Source organism: Micromys minutus (genome assembly GCF_963924665.1).
Source record: "Micromys minutus genome assembly, chromosome: 1".
In the NCBI taxonomy this organism is placed as follows: domain Eukaryota; kingdom Metazoa; phylum Chordata; class Mammalia; order Rodentia; family Muridae; genus Micromys; species Micromys minutus.
Genome location: NC_137969.1, coordinates 101,543,463 through 101,569,271, shown reverse-complemented (window position 1 = coordinate 101,569,271; position 25,809 = coordinate 101,543,463). Strand labels below are relative to the sequence as shown.

General features: G+C 44.3%; 1 pseudogene across 1 annotated transcript; it reads right to left on the bottom strand.

Moving 5' to 3' along the window:
• Positions 1-22,997: 22,997 nt before the first annotated feature.
• Positions 22,998-24,278, bottom strand: LOC308436757 (luc7-like protein 3; annotated as a pseudogene). Its single transcript has one exon. The product of its transcript is annotated as a luc7-like protein 3 (transcript).
• Positions 24,279-25,809: the final 1,531 nt, after the last annotated feature.

Genomic DNA, 25,809 nt, shown 5'->3' with positions numbered 1-25,809 from the left:
TTCCATAACCAGCAAGCTGCAGAAAGGCTTTCCAAGTGTCCATCAATTTCCAAAACAGGGATCGCTACAGTACAGAAATAAACAAACACTTCTCATTGGCAAGGATGTATTGGTTGTATAGTTGCTATTTTGATGAACAGAGACTTGAACCTAGTTGTAATGGTTTAAAAATTCAGTCTGGGACTGGAGAGATGGCTCCGTGGTTAAGAGCACTGTCTACTCTTCCAGAGGTCCTGAGTTCAATTCCCAGCAACCACACTGTGGCTCATAACAATTTATAATGAGATCTGGTGCGTTCTTTTGGTGTGCAGCATACATGTAGGCAGAACACTGTATACATAATAAATGAAAGAATTCGAAGTCTGAAATGCAGCTCCTTTTGCAACAAACTCATATAGGGTCACCTGCACACAGATAAAGTTTAACACCATTTTTCTGCTTTTAATGCCTTTCTTTATATTCTCTCTCTCTCTCTCTCTCTCTCTCTCTCTCTCTCTCACACACACACACACACACACACACACACACACACCTCCCTCTCTCTCTGGTATGATTACTCTGGTTTTCACTGCCATGACTAGAAACACTGAGTGGACAGATTTGTGTTTTTCCCATATTGGAGGGAAGTTTTCCAACTTTCTGTCATCAAGCAGGGTCTTAGCTATTGGCTTGTCTTCCATAGCCTTAATAATGTTGAAGTCCATCCCTTCCACACTTCAGTCGCACAAGAGTGTTGATATTGGTAAACGTGCTTCTGCTGGAAGAGGAACATTTTTCTATCTTCTGTAAATCTCACACAGCACCTTGACGATTCTCGGCAGTCTGACCTAGCCTCATACTCCAGAGGCACGCCACATTCAACCACAACCAATGGTTCTTCTAAAGTCCAGGGATTTTCGCATTGTTGGGGATCTTAGCTTGTGGTGGCTTTGTTTGTTTGTTTGATCCTTTCCACCTCTCCCACGCCATCATTTTCTGGTTTGCTATTCGCATGATGCTAGCCTTGGCAAAGAATGTAGAAGCATTGTGAGGGTGGGACCAAGCAAGCTATCCAGGCTTTCCGGGGCACCGCTACAGAAGTCCCGCCCCGGCAATCTGTATTCTCCTAAGGTCGTCATGGTTTTGTTGTTGTTGTTGTTTTGTTTTGTTTGAGAAGTAGTAATGGGAACGAAACAACCTTTCCTTCGTTGGAGACAGTTTTCTCTCTCATGTAGGGAACTCATATCTTTCCATGCTCCAGAACGCGCGGGTCTTCGAGTTTTTCGGAGCGCAATCCGTAGACTTTGTCGATGCCTTGGCTCTTCACTTGCTTTGAAGCCAGCCTGAATGCCGTTTACTTTTTCTCTCCTTTGCTGCTTCCTATAAAACCATAATTCTTTGTTCAGTGTCTACTGTTTTTACTTGTTTATTCCTCTTTGGATATACACTCCAACGAAAAGGAAATCTGCGTCTCTTTTGTTACTGATGTACACAGGGTTTGTCTAACACCCAATGGGAACTCTGAGGGACAGGCACACTAACTGCAAGCGTAGGTTGAAGAGAAACACTTGTATGCTGGGTGGGTGGCCCACTCAGTGAAGCACTTGCTTTGCCAGCCTGAGGACCTGAATTCAGTCTCCAGAACCCATGTAAAACAACTATATCTCATAGCGAGCGTTTGTGACCCTACACTGCGCAGACGCGGATAGATGTCCAGCACTGCGCAGACTCAGGCAGATGTCCCGGGCTCATTGGCCAGGCAGCTTAGTCTGATGAGTTCCAGGTTGTTTAGAGAACTTGACTCAAAAAGAAAATAAAAAACAAGACCAAGGAAAATGGCGTCTGAGGAATGATGATAACCAAGGCTGTCCACTGACTTCTACATATGCATACATGCATGTGCATACTTGCATGTGCATGCATGCGCATAAACATACATGTGCCCTCTTGTGAATGTGCATACTCAGACACACACACACACACACACACACACACACACACACACACACAAATATATCCTTTACAGAACATGCTTAGGATTTGATTATTGGTCAAAGCCAGGGATAGAGCCTTATTAAAATTCTAAGCAGTCATGGTTGGAGAGGAGGCTCAGCAGCTAAGAACACATGCTGGCCTTACAGAGGACCTGACTTTGGTTCTTGGCACCCACATGGGCAGCTGCATCTGTAGCTCCAGGGGATCCAGCGCCCTCTTCTGGACTCTATAAACACTGCACATGTGAGGTATATGTATGTCGCCTCTCATACACATAGACAAACATAAAATAGATCTAAGGGGTTCCACAGGTATCCGCCTTAGGGAAAACAAAGGTGATATTCTTTTCTGATATACTGTATTCCTTCCAAGCTCAGCTCAGCAATTTCTTTTCCTTTTTTTTTTTTTTTTTTTTTTTTTTTTTTTTTTTTTTTTTTTTTGCGACTGACAATACTGGTTTCTTCTGTTTTCCAGCTGGTACGTTACTGTGGAAAGAAGGCCCTCTCTCCCCGGAGGTGCTGTGTGATCAGACCTCAGGCCTTTTCTCCCATGTCATTTGGGTGAGCCACTGTCATCTCTGATGGAAAGGCTGGGTTATGTTGGGGCAGGACTGGCTTTGCTCTACTGCCTCAGCTCCAAAGTGTGAAAACTTCTCTGTCAACCACAATGACATCAGTGCAGGGAAGACAGAGTGACCCTCTTGTGTCCCCATCACTGCTGCATGGTCATCTCGCGCCCCATGTCCTGTCTACCCTTTAAGAGATCTTCAGACTCTCAGTGGTTCCTAAGATTACTGCCATCGACCCTTTCCCCAGAACCAGAAAGATTGCCTCATTTTCCACTTGTTCAACTCAGATCAACACAAGGCTTGGGTGTGTGTTGTGTTTTATTTTTTAAAAAGGAAAAAAGAAAGGAAAAGAAACTAAGGATGTTTGGTGGAGGCGGGGTATGATGTGGGGGAAGGGAGAGCCTCCATGGGCCCATGCTGAGGCATCAGCCACAGTATAGTATAAAACAGAGTCTACTTAGGGCATGGGGAAGAAAGGTGAGTGGTTAGTAGAAACAGGGAAAGGCAGAGAGACAGAGAGAGGGAGAGAAAGGAAAGAGGCCAGCCATGAACATGTGGGGGGGGGGGAATGGAGAGAGAAGGGACAGAGTGGGAAGAGAAGACCAGGAGAGAGAGGAGGGGGCAAGCAGCCCCTTTTATATTAAGTCAGGCACGCCTGACTGTTGCTAGGTAACTGTGGGGCGGAGCCTAGAAGGAATGCCAACAGTGGAGATGGGGGCAAGAGACAGACCAGATGAGGAGTCTATGTAACTTCCTAAACAGTTTGAAATAAGTACTGACCCCTAAGCAGTCCTGCCAACAGGACAGGAAAGCGATGTGCCTCTTCCAGGGGTGATCAGTTGCACACAGAGAACACGACCACATCCAGGAAAAATGATAAGGTCACAGGCCAGCTTTTACATGCCTTACATGCATCTCTCTCTATCTCTGTCTCTCTTCCTTCCGCCTTCCTCCCTTCTCCCTCTTTATCATCCTCCCCCCACCCTGTTTCCAGTCTTAGTCCTTAACTGGGTCTCATTTAACATGGCCTGATAGTCACTAATAGCAGAGGCTGATCCCTGCCTCCAACTCTCAAAAGCTAGAGTTACAGACGTGTACCACCACACCTGGTTTGTGTGTTACTGGGGTGGACCTAGGGCTTCCTGAATGCTAAGCAAAGGCTCTAGCAACTAAGCCCATTCCCGGCACCTAGAGAAAATATTCAGATGAAAACAGAAGAGCAAATGCTAAACACCTGTCTCAGTTTATGTTTTAGGTTTTTTATGTTTGTTTGTTTTGTTTGTTTGTTTTGTTTTTTTAATGTCCATAGTTTAATTGGGTATTGAGAGAGGACGTCATGTTGGTATAAGTGTGTTAGGTCCCTGTTGCTGCCATAGTAAATTCTTGCATGTCTGGTACTGTAAGGCAGAAATGGTTTCCCTTACAGCCCTGCTGGCCAGGAGCTCAACAATATTCTCAACAGGATATAGCCAAGGAGTTGAACCAGGGACAGACACCATGCTGTCACCAAGACTGGGGGAGGCAGGAGCACCATGAAATTCCAGGTCCGTCTGCGATCATGATGTTTATAAAGACAGATCCTGTCTAAAACAACCAAAACGGGCACAAACCCTTCCCCCAAAAGGAGGAGGAAGAAGAAGAAGAAGGAAGGAAGGAAGGAAGGAAGGAAGGAAGGAAGGAAGAGAGGAGTGGGGGAGAGTTGAAGGATGAGCTGGGCTCTGTTCTCTGTATATCCTCTCATTTGTACCAGAATTCCTTAGTTCCTGGCCACACCAGTCCCATCCCTGCCTCCATCTGCCTCCATCTGCCTGTGGCCCTTCTGCTGACTTTGAGGGATGCTTGTTGCTTTTATGAACCCCCCCCCCCAGCTCAGGATTATCTCATCACAAGAAGGCCCTTCCCTTCACGGCCCCCTTTTCCGCCTAAGTAACATTTACTGGACAGAGACTGAGGAGTCTGTCTTTCAGCCTGCCCCGCAGGGAGTCGAGGATGAAGGAGGGGCGACCCTGTCCTCCATGCAGCTCTCACCTCAGCTTACACATCCTCATAAGATGATGTCTGGGAGGGGGGCGGAGAGATGGCTCAGTGGTTAAGAGCAATGACTGCTCTTCCAGAGGTCCTAAGTTCAAATCCCAGCAACCATGTGGTGGCTCACAGCCATCTGTAATGAGATCTGATGCCCTCTTCTGGTGTGTCTGAAGACAGCTACAGCATACTTACATAATAAGTAATTTTTTTTAAACAAAGATGACGTCAGGGAAGCCCTGAACATTGTTGGGTAACAAAATGAGAACAAGGGTCGGAGGAAGACAAAGCTTGCTTCAGTAGCAAGCTGCAACCTGCGCCAGGGCACCAACACCTCCTGACGTGCAGCGCGGCTCCTCAATGCTGACCTCATCCCAAGGGGGAGCCCAGCCTTGCTCCGGCTTGTTTCTCCTGCAGGGTGACATCACCAGCGTTCTTGAAGACAGCTTTCTTGTGCTGGGTTGGGTTCTGTCAACACAAGAATCCCCGCCTGCGATTTTAGTCACTTTTGTGTCTCTGTAAGAAATCCCAAACGGATCTTTTTCATTTTCCAATCTGACTTTCTAATTCATGATTTAAAAAGTAAAAATGTGCTCTCGGGTATTAAGTGTCCTCGTTTCTTCACGCTTTAAGTAACTTTGTTATATACTGTGTCAGTTGGGTTGATTATTTGGGCAGGATCTCCTTCTGGAGCTCCAACTGGCCTGCAACTTACTATGTGGTCCAAGCTGGCCTTCAGCTTACCGAAATTCTACCTTTGCCCATTGAGTGTTGTGATTAAGGGTGTGGACCTGGGCTTATACTTTCTTATTAATTGAAATGCTATGGGTCCACAGCAATATGGCTGAAGTGTTAACATAGATTGGAACTTTAAAAATGAGTATCTGGGTACACCTTTAATCCCAGCCCTTGGGAGGCAGAGGCAGGTGGATCCCTGTCCCTTTGAGTCCAGCTAGGTCTGTGTAGGGAGTTTCAGGCCAGTTTGAGATCCCATCTCAAAACAAACAGAACCACCAAAGAGCCAAACCAAACCAAAGCAAGCAAACAAACAAACAAAAAATCCCTAAGCCTGAAATGAGTATGTGTATGTTAACGTTTTATAATAAACACTTTGGGATTATGAATTCATTTATTTTCCCCAATTAAAAATGTTGAAGAGAACAAGTAACAAACAGCACAGAGTAAGTCGAAGCCAACTTTCTCCTTTTGTTTTCATAGGCAATTCCCAGATACATGAAAAAGGACAGCTGCCAAATAAGGCGTTTCACCAACTCCAAGGGTTGTTTCTAGCAGTATAGGTTTATTTTTATTTTTAATTAAAAAAGAAAAACCCTTTATCCTTTGTGAGTTTCACCTCACATACCCCAATCCCATTAATCTCCCTGTCCCTTTGTATCTGGTTTTTGCCTTTGCAACCCCCCCCCAAAATAAAAATAAATAAAAATAAAATAAAAAAGCATAGAGAATAACTTGTCATGGAAGCCGTAGCGAGTCACAGTGCGGTCCACAGTACACCCTTTTGTCCAACACATCTTTACTTGAAAATGTTTACTGCACTGAGTCAGGGTCTGGCTCAAGGCCTCTGGCTTTGGCTACATCATCAGTACTGGATCCTCACCAAGACTCTTCCCAATTATCCCGTGCTCTCCTATGTCATAGAGATCCTGCAGCTTTAGATTCATCAGACTGGGCCTTTCACATGCTCCAGCAGTTTAATGATGAGGTAGATCTGGAGCCAACTCAGCCCTGGATCAGGGCCTGGGTGGTAGCAGAGTTGGTCAGCTTGCCAGCTCTTCCACACCTGTGCCACCAAAGACAGTGCTCCAGCACTGCCCCAGCCAGCTCACCCTCATCCACGCCAGTGTGGGATGTTCGTGGGGAGGGGGAGGGGCGCTCTCCCTAGTACTGCAGGTGGCCAGCGGCCGGGCCAGCTCTCCTGCTCTGATAACCTTGGAGCTGATCAAGGTCAACTCTGTTGTCTTGCTAAGGCACTGTACAGGGCCTGCTCTCCTGGGTACTGCAAATGGTGAGGGGCAGGGCCAGCTCTCCTGCCCTCCTAATCCCGGGTCCAGCTCTCCCAACTCCTGGAGTTGGTGAGGGGGGAGGGGCGAAGGGCGATGGGATGGTTTATTCTTTTTTAGATGAGAATGTGATAAGGGTCTGAGGATGCAGCACAGTTGGTAGCGTTCTCTCTAGCCTGCGAGAAGCCCTGGGTTCCATTTCCAGCACCAGTATAATACAGCAGCTCTTATTTCCCAACATATGAGGATCAGGAATAAATGGTTGACCTAGGATATACAGTGAATTCAAAGCCCTCCCTGGCTATTTCCGACCTTGTCTCAAGACAAACAAGGGTCCAGTGAAAGATCCTGACCCTGGGTGTTGACATCTGACACTGCAGAGTAACCAGGTGTTGGAGGAAGATTCTTGGTCTCAGTGTAAACCCTCATGCCCCATTAACTGCCTTTATGTCCCAGCTGTCCTCAGACATCAGGGCTTGGCTGCTGACCATACAGGCCTGTTCCCCTGGACAGGTTAAAAAAATCCTTTCAGACAACAGCCCTGGGCCTCCTGCAACCTGCTCTTTCTCACTGGTTCCTTAGGAAGCCACCAACCCAGACAGGACTCCCCCAGAAAGGGGACAGAAGTACCAACATAGGCAGAGGAAAAATGCATCCAAAAGACAGAAAATAAGAATGGACACCTCTCTGTAAACTGCAGGAAATAAACTCACACTGACCTCAGAGCTCAAAGGACACATCGTATGTCCAAGGAGAGACAATAAAGCAGCAGAAGGAAGTGAAAAGTTCGTGGCGGGTGGGGGGTGGGGAGGATGTTGCTGGGGACACAGCTGAGGTGGCAGTTTGACTGTCTAACATGCATGGTAACCACTGGGTTCTATCCCCAGCACCAAATAGACCAGGCATGGTGGTTCACATTCCCAGAATGCAATGGGTGGAGACAGAAGGATCGGAGCTTCAAGGTCACACTTAGCTACAGATAAAGTAGAAGGCTAGCCTGAGCTACCTGAAACCCTGTCTTAGGATTTCTATTCAATATCAATTCTTTACTGCTGACCACACAGCTCTGACCAAAGCAGCGTGTGCAGCAAAGGGTTTGTTTCTTCTTACAGCGTGTAGTCCATTGTGCAGGGAAATCAGGACAGGAACTCAAGGCAGGAAACTGGAGACAGGAACTGATTCAGAGGCCATGGAAGGATGTGGCTTACTGTTTTTCTCCTCTTGGTTTACTCAGCCTGCTTTCTTATAAAACCTAGGATCACCAGAGGGAAAACCTGCTCACCAAGGTCTGGGTCCTCCCAAGTCAATCACTAATTAAGAAAAAGCCCCCATGAGTTTGTCTATAGGACCTTTTTTTGGGAGGTATTTTTTCAGTTGTGATTCTCTCTTCTCAGAAAACTCTAGCTGTGTCAACTTGATTCTCTCATAGTCAACACAGGTTCTGATAAGGATAAAAGCAGCAGGCTTCTCCATGATGTGGTCCTTCACATCTGAACTCACTGCACTGTTAACCCTAGAAAGGAGGCAGATGGACATTTACACCAGCAGTGTAGCCCACTTCTTCCCATGAACTTGGGATCATTGGCCAATGATGTTTTATTCTTCCTTTATTTATTTATTTATTTATTTATTTTGGCTGGTTTTTGTTGTTATTTTGGTTTTGTTTTGGCTTTGTTTTGTTTTGGTATTTGTTGTTTTGTTTTTTGTACTGAAATTTAAGTAAGTTAGAAAGTCTCCATTTCCTGATTCATTCAGTCTTGTTAACAGTGTGGCAGGATCTCTCTCATCGCTGTGGTGTTCAACCCAAGGGCTTAGAGAGCCAGACACAGTCACAGTCACCAAAGGTTGACCTGAGGCAGTTTGTTGTCCAATGACTAAAGTTACAGACATTCTTGGGAGCAAGCAATGGAGAAACAAGCTTCATGAAGGAGAATTACAGAAAAATGAGGAAGTAAAGAAAAGTGAGAAAAACTCCCAAGGCAGGTATCTTAGTCAGGGTTTTACTGCTGTAAACAGACACCATGACCAAGGCAACTCTTATAAGGACATTTAATTGGGGCTGACTGACAGGTTCAGAGATTCAGATCATTATTATCAAAGTGGGAGCATGGCAGCATCCAGGCAGGCATGGTGCAGAAGTTGAGAGTTCTACCTCTTATCTGAAGGAGAAGACTGCCTTCCAGGTTGCTAGGACAAGGGTCTTCAAGCCCATATACACACAGTGACACACTTCTTCCAACAAGGTCACACTTCCTAATAGTACCACTCCCTGGGCCAAGCAAATACAAACCACCACAGGTAGAAATTCCCAATAGACAAAGCTGTTGAGTGGCCTTTCCATGGTTACTAGAGGGCTGTGGCAGACACCAGACAGCAGCGGAGGTCTTTGCTGTGGGACTGGCTCATTCCCTAGATGTATAGCAGGCCGATGCTCAGCAGGACCCCCGCTGGTCCACCTGTGTGGCTGGTGTCAGCAGAGGGTAGGAGAGTTGCTGAGTTTCCCAGAACTGGAGTAACAGACAGCTGTGAGCCACAGTGAGGTGCCGGGAGTTGAACTCTAGAAGTGCAGCTGGTGCTCTCATCTGCTGAGCCAGCTTTCAGCACCGGGTTTCTTTCCTTCACTGTCACCTTCACTGCTCTGGTGACAGTGCTGAACTGAGGAAGAACTGACTGACCTCACCTTATTGCTGCTGGTGCAAAATTCTGCAATACATATTACCAAAAGAAGAGACTTTTATGTAATTAGAGAAGATTTGATTACATTTATTTACGTGGTGTGTGTGTGTGTGTGTGTGTGTGTGTGTGTGTGAGTATGTGTGTGTGTGTGTGTGTGTGAGTATGTGTGTGTCACAGCAGACATGTAAAGACCAGAGGACAACTTGCAGGAGCTGGTTCTCTCCTACCATGAAACCCAGCACGGGTATTAAAAGTAAATTAAACCATAACTAAGCAAGTTTACTCCAGGACCACTTGATCTTTCAAAATTTCTACAACACAATTTATTGTAGCATTTATAAGATTGTAAGATTTATGGCATACATAGAAACCCAGAGATATTAGGCAAAAAAATAATAAGTACTAGTTTAATAAACAAGTATATGAATTAATGTATTTCTAGTATTAATTACTCATTAGAAAGACAGGGCTTGGGCCACTAAGATGAGTCAGCACAAAAAGGCCTTTACCACCAAAACCAATGATTTATGTTGGATCTCCAGGACCCACATGGGGTGGATAAAGAGAAAGAGTTCTGAAAATCATCCTCTACACTCTACATGTGTGCTATAGTGTGCAAACATGTGTGTACATGTGTACCTGCACACACAAGCTAACTAATAAATAAAATAAATCAAATGCTTATTCTGTCTCCCACACTGGCCTTGAACTCATGTTGATTCTCCTGCCTCAGTCTTCTGATGTCAGAGACTAGCCCTCAAGGCCAATATTTTCTTTTGAAGCTGATTAACCCATATAGGGACATCACCTTTTAAAATAATTTTATCTGAATGGTGTGCAGGCTTGCCAATTAAAAATATCTTAGATCTGTTTTTTTTCCCCTAGGGGTAACTGCAGGGGGCTCTAATTTAGCCCCGATTTTGTTTTCTCAACCCTTAGTTAACTTATTATTATTTGGACTATATAGAAGACTCCCATTAGAAACAATAAGGCTGAAAATATCCTTGGTTACCTTCCTCATCTTCCCAGTGCAAGAGATCGCTGCTTTGCTCTGGACTCCGACTTTGTAACTGGGTAATGCTAACTGTTTTAGGCCAAGATTTTTTAAATTTATTTGTAAGGCTGACTTAGGTCTTTCAGCTTTTATAGCTTGCACCCAATATAAGCATCTGAAAGGCCAAATTCTTTTCCAGTAGGAAGAACCTTCATCCCCATTTTTACCAAAAACATTCCAACATTAGCAGCTCCAAACACTTTTTCAGACATTTTAATTAGCCTATCAATGAACTCTTGAAAAAGTTTAGAAAGCAAAACTTAAGCCCTAAACAATCTAGTCTCTCCAAAATCACCACATAGTGCATCAGAGCACATCAGCTTCATGCTATGAAGTTTGGCTGCTTGTTTCCCACACACAAACACACTACAGTGCAGCGATACTGTCTTAAATCTTATCTCATTACATATAATATAACCCAATTTAGAGGTATTTTAGAAACTTGTTTCTCTGGGTTGGTTTATGCCACCTGTTGTTGTTTAGAGTGTCTTTAACCAAGTTACTAGTTTAAAACATTTTTTGTTACTAATATTGCAATTTTTGAATCATACCCAATTACTTATAAGCAAATAATTTACCACTAAGACATGCAGAGCATATTTATACCTTTTAAAACCAGTCAAAAGCAAATATGAAGTAACCACACATCTTATATGTTCAAACTATATTAATTTTTTGTTTTTTTAGCTGTAATTTTAAGAGATGGAAACTTTGTCACCTGTTGAGCTCCACCAACACAGATTTTTCTAGGAGAAGCAATGGAACAGCTCCAAGTGAATAGCTGCTGGTACCCTTATCTAGGAGCAGCCTAAAAGTCAGCTTCCAGCAGGTCTTCAACTGAGCTAAACTATTAATTTTAGGTGTAGGGCTTTAAATGCCTGTTTTTTATTTTTAATTTTACCCTTTTAGACACGAGTTAAAACTGAATCAAGAGATGTACACATAAGGTTTTCTTTTGAACATGAAACACGAGTAACACTTAAACAAAGAAAACACGGACATATATTGACACACGTGGACGGACAGACAGCTTGGCATGCCAAGAGACAAACACACACAAGAGAAGAGAACTACATGTGTCCAAGGGACCCCGATATTCTTCCTAAGGGACCCAGAACCAGAACTAGACATTTCTCCAGTGATAACCAGAGAGCCAGTACATCTCCTGACCCTCTGCTCCCACTTAAAGAACTCTGGAACAGTTTACGTTCCCGCTGAAGGAGGCAGATGCAGGAGGACTACGAGCTTGAGGCCAGCCTGGGGGGTGATAAACGAGGGCCAGTGGGGCGGACTGGCAGGACTAGGGCTGCGTGAGTCTCTGAGCGCAGGCGGGTGGCCGCCTCCCCTCCCCCCGTGGCAGCAGCGGTGGTAGTGGGGGCAACCTCCTCAAGAGCGCTCGTGGTGTTTGGTTTTACTTTTAAGGGAAGGGAAGCAGCAAAAGTTTTAAGAATTCCTTCCTCTACTGCAGAAAGAATTTTAGCGGACCCAGGAGAGTCTGTAAGGGCATCGTTAATAAGGTTCCGGTAACTAAAAGTCTGTTCAGGGACAGACTCAGGGTCCTGTTCCTGCAAACCGTTTAATTCTCGCCCCACCTTATTCCATGTTGTGGGGTGTATATCTGGTCCATGGAATACGACCCATGGACAAACTTCTGACACAAACTGAAAAAACTTAGATCTTTTTTCTTAAATCTGACTCCTTTTCCCCTGAGAGATGTCTTGAGGCTATGAATAAACTGAGCCTCCTTAGACAATGATTGTTCCATTTCTGAATAGACGGAGATGACAACACTTACCTAGAGAAGCTTTCTCTCATGAGCAGTGAGAGTGTCCTCACGATGCGCCGAGACCCGCAATTCTGTTTAGGGCTCGTGAATCTGTAATAGGGTCTCCGTCCAGTGAATGGTCCGTACCTCGAGCCTCACGTTGGGGCGCCACTTGTCCTGTCCTGCAGGACCCAGTTATTTGAGGGGCACAAGGTGGACCATGCCTGTGTAGAAATGATGAGAAAGAAAGATCAAGACCAAGCAAAAGGGTTGTCAAGGTCTCATTTAGTGCTTCAAAGGCAGAGAGTTTTAAGCTGTTGAAAGAGGGAGTAGGGAGGGGAGTTGGGGAGGACTGGAGCCTGGTAGGAGGCCAGCGCAATGGTCCAGGAAAAATGTGTGGCTTTTCTCAAAGGTCACAGGTGTTTCTGGCTTATCTTGTCATTCCAGACTTAGAGGAGGTTACATTTTGGCTTTGAGGGCTAGTCTCTATTTTGGCCTTGAGGGCTAGTCTCTGACATTCTGAGATCACAGGTATTTGCCACATAACCACAGATGAGTTTTGAAATCTTGTTATTTTTTTCTTAATGAAGGGAAGATGTTAGTGCAAAAACTAAGGTGGGAATGCCCTTAATAAAGAGGATTTATCAACGACAGACAGAATATTGTTCATAATAGTACTACATGGGCACAAGAGGATGCTTTAGGTACACACAGGTAAAACACTATCTTGTTTCCTAGCCAGGCCTTCAGTGAGGAGATGGTGTAGCCAAGGAACTCTGGCTCCCCTGTATAAATTCTCACTTTTAAGATAATTTAAAAATGGACTCAGAAGGAAACCCAGGGACCATTTTGTTAGTGTTTGGGAGAAACACAACAGGGCTGGGAGGCTGTAGTGATGGCCACTGCTAGGAGAAAGGAGATATGTAAGAGAGAGGGAGTGGCGATCGAAAGGGTGAGAGAGAGTGAGAGAGCGAGAGAGCTGGAGAGAACAAGGGAGACCAGCAAGTAGCCGTGAGGTGGGGAAAGAGCAGATCAGGATGAGAAAGAGTGAATGTTGGGGCGTCAGGGAAAGAGACCAATTATTAGGAAAGGGAATGCAACTGGGAAACAAGCAGAGAGGAAAGCCCCAAAGACCCTGGACCACAAAGCACAAGGACTTTTACCAGGTGTTTACACAGCACGAAATTCTTCTTTTAAGTATTGCCAGCTTTCTTCCTGCATGCTGTGTTCCTTAGGTAAAGCCCATATAAGGAGGGGTTTCCAGTTCTTCGCTCACTTACCCGAGCAAGCTTTCCTCATAGGAAGCCCAAGTCTCTCCTGCAAACTTGTTAATCTTGATGCTTCCTGCCCTCCCTCTCTACTCCAGGTCTCTACTCTCCTGCTGCGGCAAGCGGGAGGAGCATCCATGCTGAGGTTCAGCACCCTTTACAAGAAGCTCCTCCCCTCGAATCTGGACCCTGTGATCCACGTAGCCAAGAGAATTTGGTGGAGAGTTTTCACCAAGCCCCACTGCTAGCTTTGAGAAAAGCCTGAGGGGCTGGAGAAATGGACCGGCAGTAAAGAGCACCGGTCACTCCAGAGGACCAAGGTTTGATTCTCCGCACACATGTGGTGGCTCACAACCATCTGTAACTTCAGTTCCAGGAGGTCCACTACCTTCCCTGGCCTCCTCGGCCCCAAGCCCTCATGGTTTGCACATATGTGCATGCAGGCAACACGTTCCTACACATGAAATAAAAACACAATATAATCTAATATAATCATAAAATAATAACACTTGGAATGGAAGAATGTACCAAAGGTTCCCCATTCAAGCTCTGAGAGAAGTTATAAAAAGCCAGATTCCCCTGAGAGTCTCACTTACCGTAGCATATGGAAGCCTCCCAGAGGGAAGCTATGCCATCCGGTTGGTAGCTTTGGGCAGAATGCCATTGTTACTGGTACCAAGAGTCCAGTCACATGAACTGACCACCTTGGAGGTAGACCACATGGCTACTTCAAACTGTCCCACTAGTATCCCACAGTGAGGAGTCCACCTGTCTCAGCAGACCCTGCCCAGCATGCAAAATTATGAATGAAAACTATTGTAGAATTATAAACAAATGAATGCACTAGCTGGAATGGCATCTGCTTGCTTTACCAGCGCTAGAAAGCTGAGACAGGAGGATCCCAGTTGGAAGCCATCGTAGGTTATACAGTGAGGCTATTGTCTCAAACAACAACTGAAATACATGAATTAATAATTGTGTTTTTAAATTAATGACTTATTTATTTATTTATTTATTTATTTATTTATTCACTCACCTATATGACTGCTCTGTTTTTATGCATGCCAGAAGAAAGCATCAGGGCCCAGTATAGATTGATGGTCATGAGCTTGTTCTGAATTGAACTCAGAACCTCTGGAAAAGCAACCAGTGCTCTTAACCACTAAACCACCCGCTCTAACCCCATAATAATCTCTTTTAAATCATCAAATTTCACAACCACTTCTATTATGGAGCAGACACACTGGAAAGAGGACTTCAGGAGCATCAACACGGAGCAGGGCAGGTGGTGTGAGAGGGTTTGCTAGATTTGTCTTTTCTCTTCTGGCTTCACTAGGTCTGCCGGTGTTCCCTGTTGATGTGGATGCTTTCACTTCAGTGAGGGGCTTCGTGCCTTCAGGAGAGCTGGTCTGCAGGCAGGGGTGAGACTGGTGTGTGGGTAGTGGTGAGGCTGGTGTCTGGGCAGGGGTGAGGAGCAGGGAAGGGTGTGAAGGAAGTTAGAGATCAAGGGAGATAACTTCCCATTAATGTACTTCACAGGTTGGTGTAAGGAGGAGCCCTTCGAAGTGAGAGCCATCTGAGACCAGCAGAGGGAAAAGATGATGAGTAAACTCAGAGAACCATGACACAGGCAGTGTCTTAGTGAAGGTTTCCATTGCTGTGAAGAGGCACCATGACCAAGGCAACTAATAGACAATATTTAATTGGGAATGGCTCACAGTTTCAGAGATTCAGTCCATTATCATCATGGTAGGAGCATGGCAGCATCCAGGCAGAGATGGTGCTGGAGGAACCAAGAGTTCTTCATCTTGATATGAAGGCAGCACCAGGAGGCTGTCATCTGAAGGCAGGCAGGAAGAAGGTCTCTCTTCTGCACTGGGTGGAGCTTAAGCCCAGGACCTCCACAATAAGGCCACACCTACTCCAACAAGGCCACACCTCCTAATAGCACCACTTACCATGGGCCAAACATATTCAAATCACACAGGCAGTGTGTGGCAGTCTGTAAGGAAAAAGACCAGCTACGGAATACCATTCAGGTAATAGGATAGTGCAGAACACATGCCCGGGGTGGATCTCACGGATTATCAAAATGCCCCAACATTCAAAGTGGGAAGATTTTCTCTACATTCTTAAATCTCTTTATCTCTCATAGAAACAGCAACCCTTCAATATGAACTGTGTGTGTGTGTGTGTGTTTATGCACATGTGTGTATGTGTGTGCAAAATATTTATGTTTGCACAGGTATATCAGGCACCATCTAGTCTGTCCACCCCACCCTCCTTTTGTCCTTTGAGGCAGAGTCTCTCAGTTGCCTGGGATTCACCAAGTAGACTAAGCTGGCCAGCCAGAAAGACCCAAGTACCCACCGGTCTCTACTTCCCCAGCCCTAAGATCACGAACATCGCCAAACCTGCTTCTTCAAAGCCTGGGTTCTGGGTCTCTTCAGTGTCATGTGTGGCACTGCACTGGCTGGGCTGTCCTGCAGCCCTGAGACACTTTCTCAGAGGCACACACTGAAAAGTGCAGCAGTCCACGAAAGTGCTCACAAAAACAGGGTTCTCTGTGGTCAGCCCACCAGCTTCTGGAGGCCTTACTTGGAATTATCTGGGAATTTCAGTCCTCTGATGGGAAATGGAATTGTGTGTGGACATTCTATGCCAAGGATGCCAAAGATGCCAAGGATGCCATCAGCATCAGGACCGAAGAGTTCAGCTCTTCCTTAGAACAAATCCCATTCCGTCTTAGTATGTCTTCCTAATATGCAAATGGTGAAAGAGATCAAAGCTTAGGTGACACAGCCGGGTGTGTGCTCCTTGGATGTGTGTGCACTTCCTCATGAAGCACAGCATCTCTTTAGCTGCATCCTGATATTTGCATCCACACAGAGGGTGGTACCTATGATGTCTTACTATTTACTCTGGTAGACAGTGGGAACCAGAGCTCTTTAGTTTACAAAGGAGCAGATGGTAGAGCTGCTTGTATGTCTTTTCAGTTGCCTAAAATAGGGCTGGAGGGATGGCTCAGTGGTTAAGAGCACTGGCTGTTCTTGCAGAGGACCTGGGTCTGATTCTCAGCACCCCTGTGGTCAGTAACTCCTGTCCTAGGGGATTCAGTGTCCTCTTCTGGTCTCTCAAGATACTGCCCACACACAGATACACACATGTACAGGACAAACATTCATATATGTTAAAATAATAATAAAATAATCCATATCTGTACGAAGATTCGTTTATCTTTATTTTATGTGTATGAGTGTTTTGCCTCTAGGTGTGCTTGAGTTCCATGTGCATCCATGTGCATGCAGTACCAGAGGAGGCCAGAAGAGGGTGGTCAATTCCCTGGAACTATAGGTGAACACTGGCTGCCAGGCTTAGGGTCCTCAGTATGGGCAGCTAGTGCTGCTAACCACTGAGCTATCTGCTGACTCCTTTTCACTTGCCTTTATGTTGCTTGGTTTCTGGTATTAAGCACATTATCTAATTCTTCCACTTGTGACAGGTGGGAGCCTCTCTTATTAAAACAGCCACCAGCTGCCTACCACTTCTGTCTTCTTCAGCAACATCTTCTTCTTCTTGGTGTCTGGTCCAGCAGCATATTCCCAGTTCACCTGTGCTGGTCCCCCACCCGTGGACAGTTAACACTGTCCACTTACATAAAATGTTCCATTTTACACCAGGACACCATCCATAACTTTGAGCATGAATTGATTTACAGTATAGTATCTCCAAAGAAAATCCCAAGAAGTAAGACTGCACAGTTAAAAGACACATAGGGTCCTTGTCGTGCAAGTAGGAGGTCTCCAAACAGGGCACAGAAGTGTGTGTGTGTACCTATAATCCTGGCGCTGGAGAGGCACACGCAGACAGAGCCCCGGGGTGGGGGGGGTGTTGCTGGCCAGGCTAGACCAATGGTTGAGTTCCAGGCTCTGTCCCTGTCTTAAAACTTAGGTATGAAGTGATAAAGGAAGACATGCAACATCAATCTCTGGCTTCCACATGCACTGAACACAGGCATACATAAACATGGATGACACATACACATATATGCACATGCACTTACACACACACAGCACACACATGCACACATGCATGCACATTCACATGCCTTGAGTCAGCCCTCAGAGTAAGTTCTCTCAGAACAAACACTTGATGCTTTTGCATTTCCATCTTCATAATTGCTCTAACTCCCGTCCTCTTAAGTGGCTTTGTTCTTAGCAGATCTTTGCCATACACAATTATATTTCAGAACTTTTTAAATCCCTACTGTTTACTTATTATAAAGTAATACGTGCTCAGTTCTTTGATGTTATGTTCAGAAAAGGAAACAGAGCATATACAGTCTGACTTGGTCAGAACAGTTGCAAAGCAGGTGGGGCCACTCTGGCTTGTTGCATTTTTGAGCATGGTCACAGAATGACATTAACTTTATATAATTAGGCTTTGAAACCTGTTCCCAAAGACAGATTGTAAAACTATTTTAATTTTAGCATCTCTTGAATAAAGTTATGGCTTCCCATAGTAACGTCTTGAAAGACAACATGCTTTAACATACATCAATATCACTGCCGAGATGTTTCCTTTCCCTTTCTTCGCGATTGTTCTAGAATTTGTTTCTTTGTTCATGACACAAGCCTGGCATAAAAATAATAAATATTAAATATTCTCTAATTTTTTTCTTCTTCTTCCAACTGTTTTGTGTATATGGGATGCATGTTTTTTTTTTTTTTTTTTTTTTTGCATAAATGTGGAGGTGTGTGCATATGGAGGCCCGAGGTTGATATTAGGACTCATCTTTGGTTGCTCTCCCATTGTATTCACAGAGCAGGGTCTCATGATCAGACCCATACCTCACTGCTATGGTGGCCTTACTCTTCAGCTTGCTCTGGGGAGCCCCTGTCTCCATTTTCCCAGCCTGGATTGATAGGCAGACTGGCATACCCACTCAGTATTACTTGGGCTTCCACAGATCTAAACACGGGTTTTTACATTTGCACAGCAAATATTTAATAGATAAATCATCTTCCGAGTTCTCTAATTCATTTTAAAGAAATAACTTCTGTTGCATGGTAACTGAGAGTGTGCTCAGTTGTTAAAATGTTTCAATGGCCAACTGTATGCAAAACAAATAAGAAATGTGCTTTAAATTGTATAGGGGCTTAGGTTATGGGAGGTGGCATCAAAGTCTTTTTCACACCATGGTTAACAGATACTTCCCGTGTGTAGTTCAAATGAATGATTTTCTATTAAATGATTTAATTAAATGAACTTAAACCACTCAGCTTATTTCCAAACAGGTCATGTTATATTGAACAGGCATAGAATGGTCAGAAAGGAGGTGACTTAGCTAATCCACAGGAAGAATTATTTTAGTTAGTGGGGTTTCCATTGTTTCAATTGCTGATGTTTGTCAGTGTCTCTCCGGGAAAAGTTACAAAACATAGATGTGGCCTTTGTCACAATAAAGAGAGAAGTGAGCAAGCACTGTGATAGTCTTAATAAGAATGGCCCCCATTGGTTCATATATACTGAATGCTTAGTCATTGGGGGTGGCACTGTTTGAGAAGGATTAGGAGGTGTGGTCTTGTTAGAGGTATGTCACTGGGGATGTTTTTGAGGTTTGAAGAAGCCCATGCTAGACCCAGTAAGTTCTCTCTCTCTCTCTCTCTCTCTCTCTCTCTCTCTCTCTCTCACTCACTCACTCCTGATGACAATGACCTAAGTCTCTGAAACTGTAAGCCAGTCCCAGTTAATGTTTTCCTTTATAAGAGTTGCTATGGTCATGGTGTCTCTTTGCAGCAGCAGAATACTGACTAAGTGGCACCAGCACCGAAGGACTAAGACAGCAAAGAGGCCGTGGTGAGTTTGACCTTTGATTGTCTCTCAAGTTGCTTCATCAGCAGAGAGCTGCCCAGTCTACAGAAGTCTTCGTACAGAAGAATCCATTTTTAAATTACCAAAATCCCCATATGCAATATCCCTGTGCCAGCAATATTGAGCACTCTCAAGTTTTGCTACAAACTTGGGGTTCTATGGCCAACATTTGAATTTTGTCTAGTATTACAGATCAAAGGGCCGCTGGCCTGTCAGCAGGGTGGGGAAAGCAGGCCTAGGAGCCTGGAAACAGCTGCGGGAACAAATTTCTTTCTGAAGTACAGCCTAGTGTGGAGTCTTGGAGGCTAAGGTTGAGATGTGTCTCCTAAAGGCTGGCTTGAGTAACTAACCTTTCAGTCTAGCGCAAAAGCCTCAGACACAGGGAGTTTTCCATGAGTCTATCCTTGGTAAGTCATCACTTCCCAACTCCACCGCCAAGCTCTGGGGTCTCCTTTTCTTTTTCCTCCTCTGTCCCTCTTCCTGTGGCAGCCCAAGAATGCCAGAATTCATAAAGGAGTCGGTTGGGTCCTGAGTGGGTGAGGTGAAAATATAGTTTAGGAAGAGCTGTCAAGCCAGGTAGGGGAGGACATCAAAGGACTCAGCAAAAGTTGTTGGAAGTCCACAATTAGGACCTTTTGTATCTGTATCGGCAGAGGCAAGGAAGAACCTCATCAGAAAGTTTCTGTCTTTTCCTGGTTGCTATGGGGATTGTTTTGGGGCAGAGATGCTTTCCCTTTGCATCACAGAAGCTGTTTTTTTTTTGGGGGGGGGCTGCCAGGGCGCTGCTAACAGCTGTCAGAGGTCTGCTCTTGGTGGCTCCTTCGTCTATGGAGTGTGAGTCTCCCTGCTGTCCAAAGGTTGTCAGAATGTTCCCAGGATGTGAGGTGGGAGGACCTACCCTCAACAAAAACCTTTGAGAATTCCGTTGTAACTCAGCACCCAAAACATCCACTGAGGCAAAAGGTGTGGGTTGGCGGTCCATGTGCACAGGACCTTCCTTCCTCCTTCAGCTCACGACACACTCCCAATCTTCAAAGACAGGTCTCCATAGGTCTTTATGTTTTCTTTCAGCACCAAGCCAGAGCTCACTGGCTGTGGAATCCCCAGCCCCCAGGCTAATCAGAGAAACCTGGCTGCACCTCTGCCTGCACTCAGGGTTTCCTTGCAATTTCCCTTCCATTGGGATGCAACATCACTCATTCATAGGACGCCGAAGACTGGGCTGTCTGCAGCAAGCTTCCCCTGCCGTCCCCCAAATGCCCTTACTGCTTGAGACACATTCGAATGCAAAATCAAAGTGAAATTTTGCATTTGAGATTTCCACGCAGTTGGTTAGCCTAGAAATAAGACACAAGCATTCAGATAACACACTAGAAGTGCTGGTGCATGCATGTAATCCCGACACTTGAGAAGCAGAGGCAAAAGGATTTAAACTCAAGGTCACCCTTGTTTACTTAGTCAGCTGGGGATCAGCCTGTGCTATACAAGGTCCTCTCCCAAAGATTAAACGACAAGAACTGTTTGCTAACTGTGGTTCCATTTAATTCTCCTTTGGGAATTTTTTTTAACAGAAAAATGTGTGCTCAGCATATTAGCCTCTTAATGTTTACGTGTCTGCTAAAGAAATGCTTTGTATAGACCCGGATGGCTGTGTTAAGTAAGCAAACCCAAGGACAATCTAATTGTTGACCTTTGATAGAACAAACTTAACAAAAGTAGAAAAATTATGTCGTTTCCAAGGTCCAAGAAGAAGGTCTTCATCACAGAACATATGTTTACCACATTCTAGTCGATGGGGACTTTGCCTCCTTTTTGGGACTGTAAAAATGGACTTTTTTGACCTCAAACGGAGAGATCAGGAAACTTTCTGCATGTCCAGTGTTTTAAAGTTTCATAAAGTGAAATCCAAAACTGTAACCAAGCACAGCTTGGAGACAGATGACTAATTTCCTGGACTATTTTTGGATCTCTCCCCTTCATTCTTGGCAGCTTCGGGAGAAAACTTCCCCATGAAGTCTGCTGCCCCCTCACACCCCCGTGTCCCTGCAGTGATAGACAGTGAAGAGTAACTAATGAAAGCAGTTTTTCAAAACCACACCCCCCCTGGGTGCTGGTAAGGAATGCGGTCATGCTTATTCAGCCCAGAGTAATCTAAAGGAATGTTCATAAGCTACATTACATCAGTGCACAGTCCCCAAAATCCATGGAGACTTTCCGAAACATGGTCAGGCCACACTGACCCGCCAGCGAGACAATATACAAGACAAAGGGAGAATAACACCTATCCTACCAAGCACTAAGACTGAACATAGAACCACAGAGCAAAGCTGCCAGAGATATCTTCCCCTCATGCTGGTAGGAATTGCTCCCTCAGCCCATTCATTTAAGCAAATGTTAGTGGACTCTGAAGGCTAAGTAGGAGACATCTGGAGACAAAAATGTCCAGTCCTGGTCCTCTGAGACTGAAAACATGATGAACATGATGCCCCCTCCAGATAGTGAGGTGGCTCTAAGCTATTCCAAAAGGTAAGAACTTTTTAAAACATAATACAAGTATTAAAATCAGAGAATTAGCATTAATATAAAGTTGTTTAATTTCTAGGCCATACTTATATATCAACAAATGTTCTTCACTATAAAAAATAAAACAAACAAACAAAAAAACAATAATAACAAATAATAAAACTATGCTTCAGATCTCATGTCATAGGTAACGTTGTGTCTTTGAATTTGGGTGGACAGTCTCCATTGCTGTTTATTTGATTGGGATGTTAAGATGGTTCACCTTGTTAAATGTCTCTCAGTGTGGATTAAAGCAAGAACCATAACACCATCTTTGGTGATGGTCAGGGAAAGCTTGATCATGTCATCAAGTCAGCAGGATGAGGGTTGGTGAGCAAGCAGGGGACAGCAGCACTGTCTCATCCTAGACTCCATGTCTGGTGGTGGCAGTTGCCAAAGGTCAACAGTGATCCAACACTAGTGAAAAATTCCAGACATAAACACCATGCAAGGCTCAGGGCCTCTAAGACAAACAGAACCAGGTTTGTTGTAATACGCAAGAAGGGCAGGCACAAGATAAAGCAAGGCCTGTGATTGGACAGAAAAAAAAAAAGATAGGCAAGAACAGTTTTGGAAAGGGGAGAGAAGCCAGGAGAGAGGCAAGATGATAGAAGATGAAGAAGACCAATCTCCAAGTGGCTTCAACTAGCCACAGGTAGCTGTGAATTTTTTTTTTTTTAGTTTGATGTCAGTCACTTTAGAAAAAGAGCAACAGAAAAGCCTTTCAATGACACAGACAATCAACTTTGTAACAGAAAATAAGAGATACTTTATTTTCTCTTCTAAATCCAAAGGCTGGGTGTAGCAGAAATGTAAAAATGGAATCCCAGTCTGCTTCACATGAATATTAATGTTTAATCCTGTTTTCAAAGTCCAAGACTGAAAACTTGCCAGTAAACATTGAGCAAGCCACATGTTTAGGTAATATTTAATAATTAAAAAGTCTTAAAGAAAAAATATGGTACAGGACCTAAGTTTTCAAAGTGGCATATGTGCTATTAACACATGTTCTGAAATCTGGTAGGTCATAACAGTCCTGAACTAATTTTTAATAATAATTTTTAAAGCAAATAATTAACTGAGCTTTATACTTTTTTCTATGCCACTATAGCTTCCTTTCACCTCATTTTAATGTTGATCTTCACTTTATTCCATTTTTAATATTCTTCAAAAACTCTTCAACAGTAGTTTAATCTGATCTGAGGTCTTATCAGATCAGTTTTAATTGGACCATGTCACCCTCAGATTTAATGTCTTCAGTGGTCCCATTGACCTTATTTTTAGCGTCATTTCTTTTGATTCAGCGTTTGTGTCTTCACTTTGTTTTTCTCGACTACTGGACTTCACGCTACTCTTTTTATCATCAGATTCCTTCTTTTCTTTCTCCTTGGACATTATATCTTGTTCTCTGTCTCGATTTTTGCTCCTGTGTTTATATGACTTTTGATCTTGGCTTTTTGACCATCTTCGATCCTGACTGTGAGATCTATGTTTTCTTTCTGATCTGTCATGGCTTCTGCTTCTTCGTTGATCTCTACTTGTGCTTCTTCTTCTGTCTCTACTCCATGATCTTTTGTTGTCCTGAGACCTGCTGCATCTCTGGTCAGAAGTTTGGCTTGAGTATCTACTCTGTGAACATCTTCTCCTCCTTTCTCTGTCATGAGCTCTTTGTTTTCTCTTTCTTCCTCTTTTGTTCATCTTTTCCTTTCTTTTCTTTCCTATTTTTCCCTTCTCTCTTCTGTTCTTTTCCCCTTTCCTCTCTTTCTTGCTTCTCTTTGTTGAGACAGTCATCCCGATCAGGTTCCTCTGTTATTTTTCTTAACTTTTCTTTTAATTCTTCCACAGTGGCTTTAATTTTGGCATAGCCAATGTGTTGCTTCACCAGGAAATGGTCATCTGCCAGGGACTGGGCATCTCCTACTATCAAAAAGCCTCCACACACTTCACAAACTTCCATAGAGTCAAGGTTGTAGATCTTAGCAATTCTCTCTCTTCCTTTAACTGTTCAACCAATTTCATCATTCCCTGGGCTTCTACCTTTCCTTCAGATTCTAACTCTTCAATCTGCTGTAGAAGCACATGAACTTTTGTCTGTCAGAACCTGAATTTTTTCTTTATTTTTGTCTGTTGGACCAGCAGCCCAAGAAGACTGCTGATTTTGAGATAATGCCAAATGAGCATGACCTCATCTAATTCTATGCTTGACCTCCGCAAGTAAACTACATAAGTATTGCAAAAAATCTCTCTCATAGCCAACTTTCACTAAATGGGAACTCTTCTCATACTATTTTCTTAGATTTTCATCATGAATTTTTTCACATGGACCAAGATCAGAACAGGTATTTATGAACATTTCCGCAGGGTAAAAACCACAGAGATAATATTCACAAACACTCTCATGGTCTCACCACAGGTTGCTGTGCTTCTCATTTGGGGTGATGTTTTGTTCCCGGCCAATTAACTCATCCAGCAATTTTTCAGCCGAAATCATGGTGCTTCCTTGTCGCTACTGTCCCCGACCAGCAGAAAAGGAGCGACTACACAGCGTTTTTCTCAAAACGGTTTATTCAGGAACCTTACAGCATGCAAGTGAAAGTATCTCTCTGCCCCCAAGCACAGTCCCTTTTATCCTCTCTCAACTCCACCTCCTCAGTCCATGTTGCGTGGCTGCAGTTCATAGGTCCGCATCATCTGGCCTGATCTTGCATCATGGGTGCGCCTGTGGAGCTTAAAGGAATGACGTGGCTGTTTTCGGGAGTGGGAGGAAAGACTTTCAGGAGAAAGTCACAAGACTTGGCTGGAGTCCCAAGCGTCATCTTGCGCCATCTGGAATTATCGCCACACCTGCTCTCCACATCTCCCCCTTCTTTATTTATTGGCAGAGAGAATGTCTGTCTTAGGTTGCCCCCTGCAGCAATGCCCCTTACCCATCATCAGGAGACAAACAGCATAGATTTAATTTCTGTCTTAGGTTGGTGGCACACCCAGGGAGAGTTGTACCTGTCACTGACTACTTCTCTAGCATGCCAAGCCACACTTGAGGAGACTGTCCAGTCTCCACTGCTGCAAAAGCCTGTATCATTAAGGATTGAGTTCTGCGCTGCCAAAATTATATACAGCACATGCACCAGAATGCCAGGGCGCTTATGAGGACCAAACAAAGGGCTAATCCAGCAAGTCCAGCCAATTCATTCAGCCTTGAGGCAGCGGTGGTGATTCAATCAGCCAATCCTCCAGCTAAGGACACATCAACGTCAGTGAAAATGATATGGACGATAGAGTGCTGAAGTTCTCGAACTAGACCATCAAAATTTTGAGACCAATTTCCTGTAAGATACGGAGATATATTATGGGACAGCTGTGCAGTATGGCTAGCATTCAAGAAAGGTATGGAGGTGACACACAATCCAGAATATTTCCACTCACACCTCAACTGTATTAATTCCATCATAATATCAGCCTGTTCCTGTAGCAAATCGACCCTCTGATTCAGGAGCAAGACCCCTGCTTTCAGTTGACTATTAATGTTATCCTGAATATCAAGGGCCTCTGCAGTGCCCACAGACAAGTTATTAACTGCGGCTGCAGTTTGTACCACAGTAGTGAGGGATATGGCTGCTGTGGTAGCCACGGCAGCTAACACTGCAATAGCTGTCACAATGGTGGCAGTGATGCCAAAATCCCTTTTAGTCCTGAATAAGGTCATAGCTGAGGGGGCCTGTACAGGCCAGGGAAGAAAGCATGGCATTCTAGTCTCCACAGCCAAATGATGCGTGGATGCATTCCAACACATGCTATAAAAACAATTATCATTACTACAATTCAAAATCCTATCCTCATAACTACCATTATAAATTATAAACACAAAAGGAGGCCACATGAACAAATAATCCCGCTAATTCTTGTATTTGTGAAAAACCATTTCCCACTTATCTATAATCTTAAGAAATATGATTTTAGCAATAGGGAAATGGGTTTAAATACTGGGATAGGGGAATTTATTCTGTACTGGGTCCTGTATT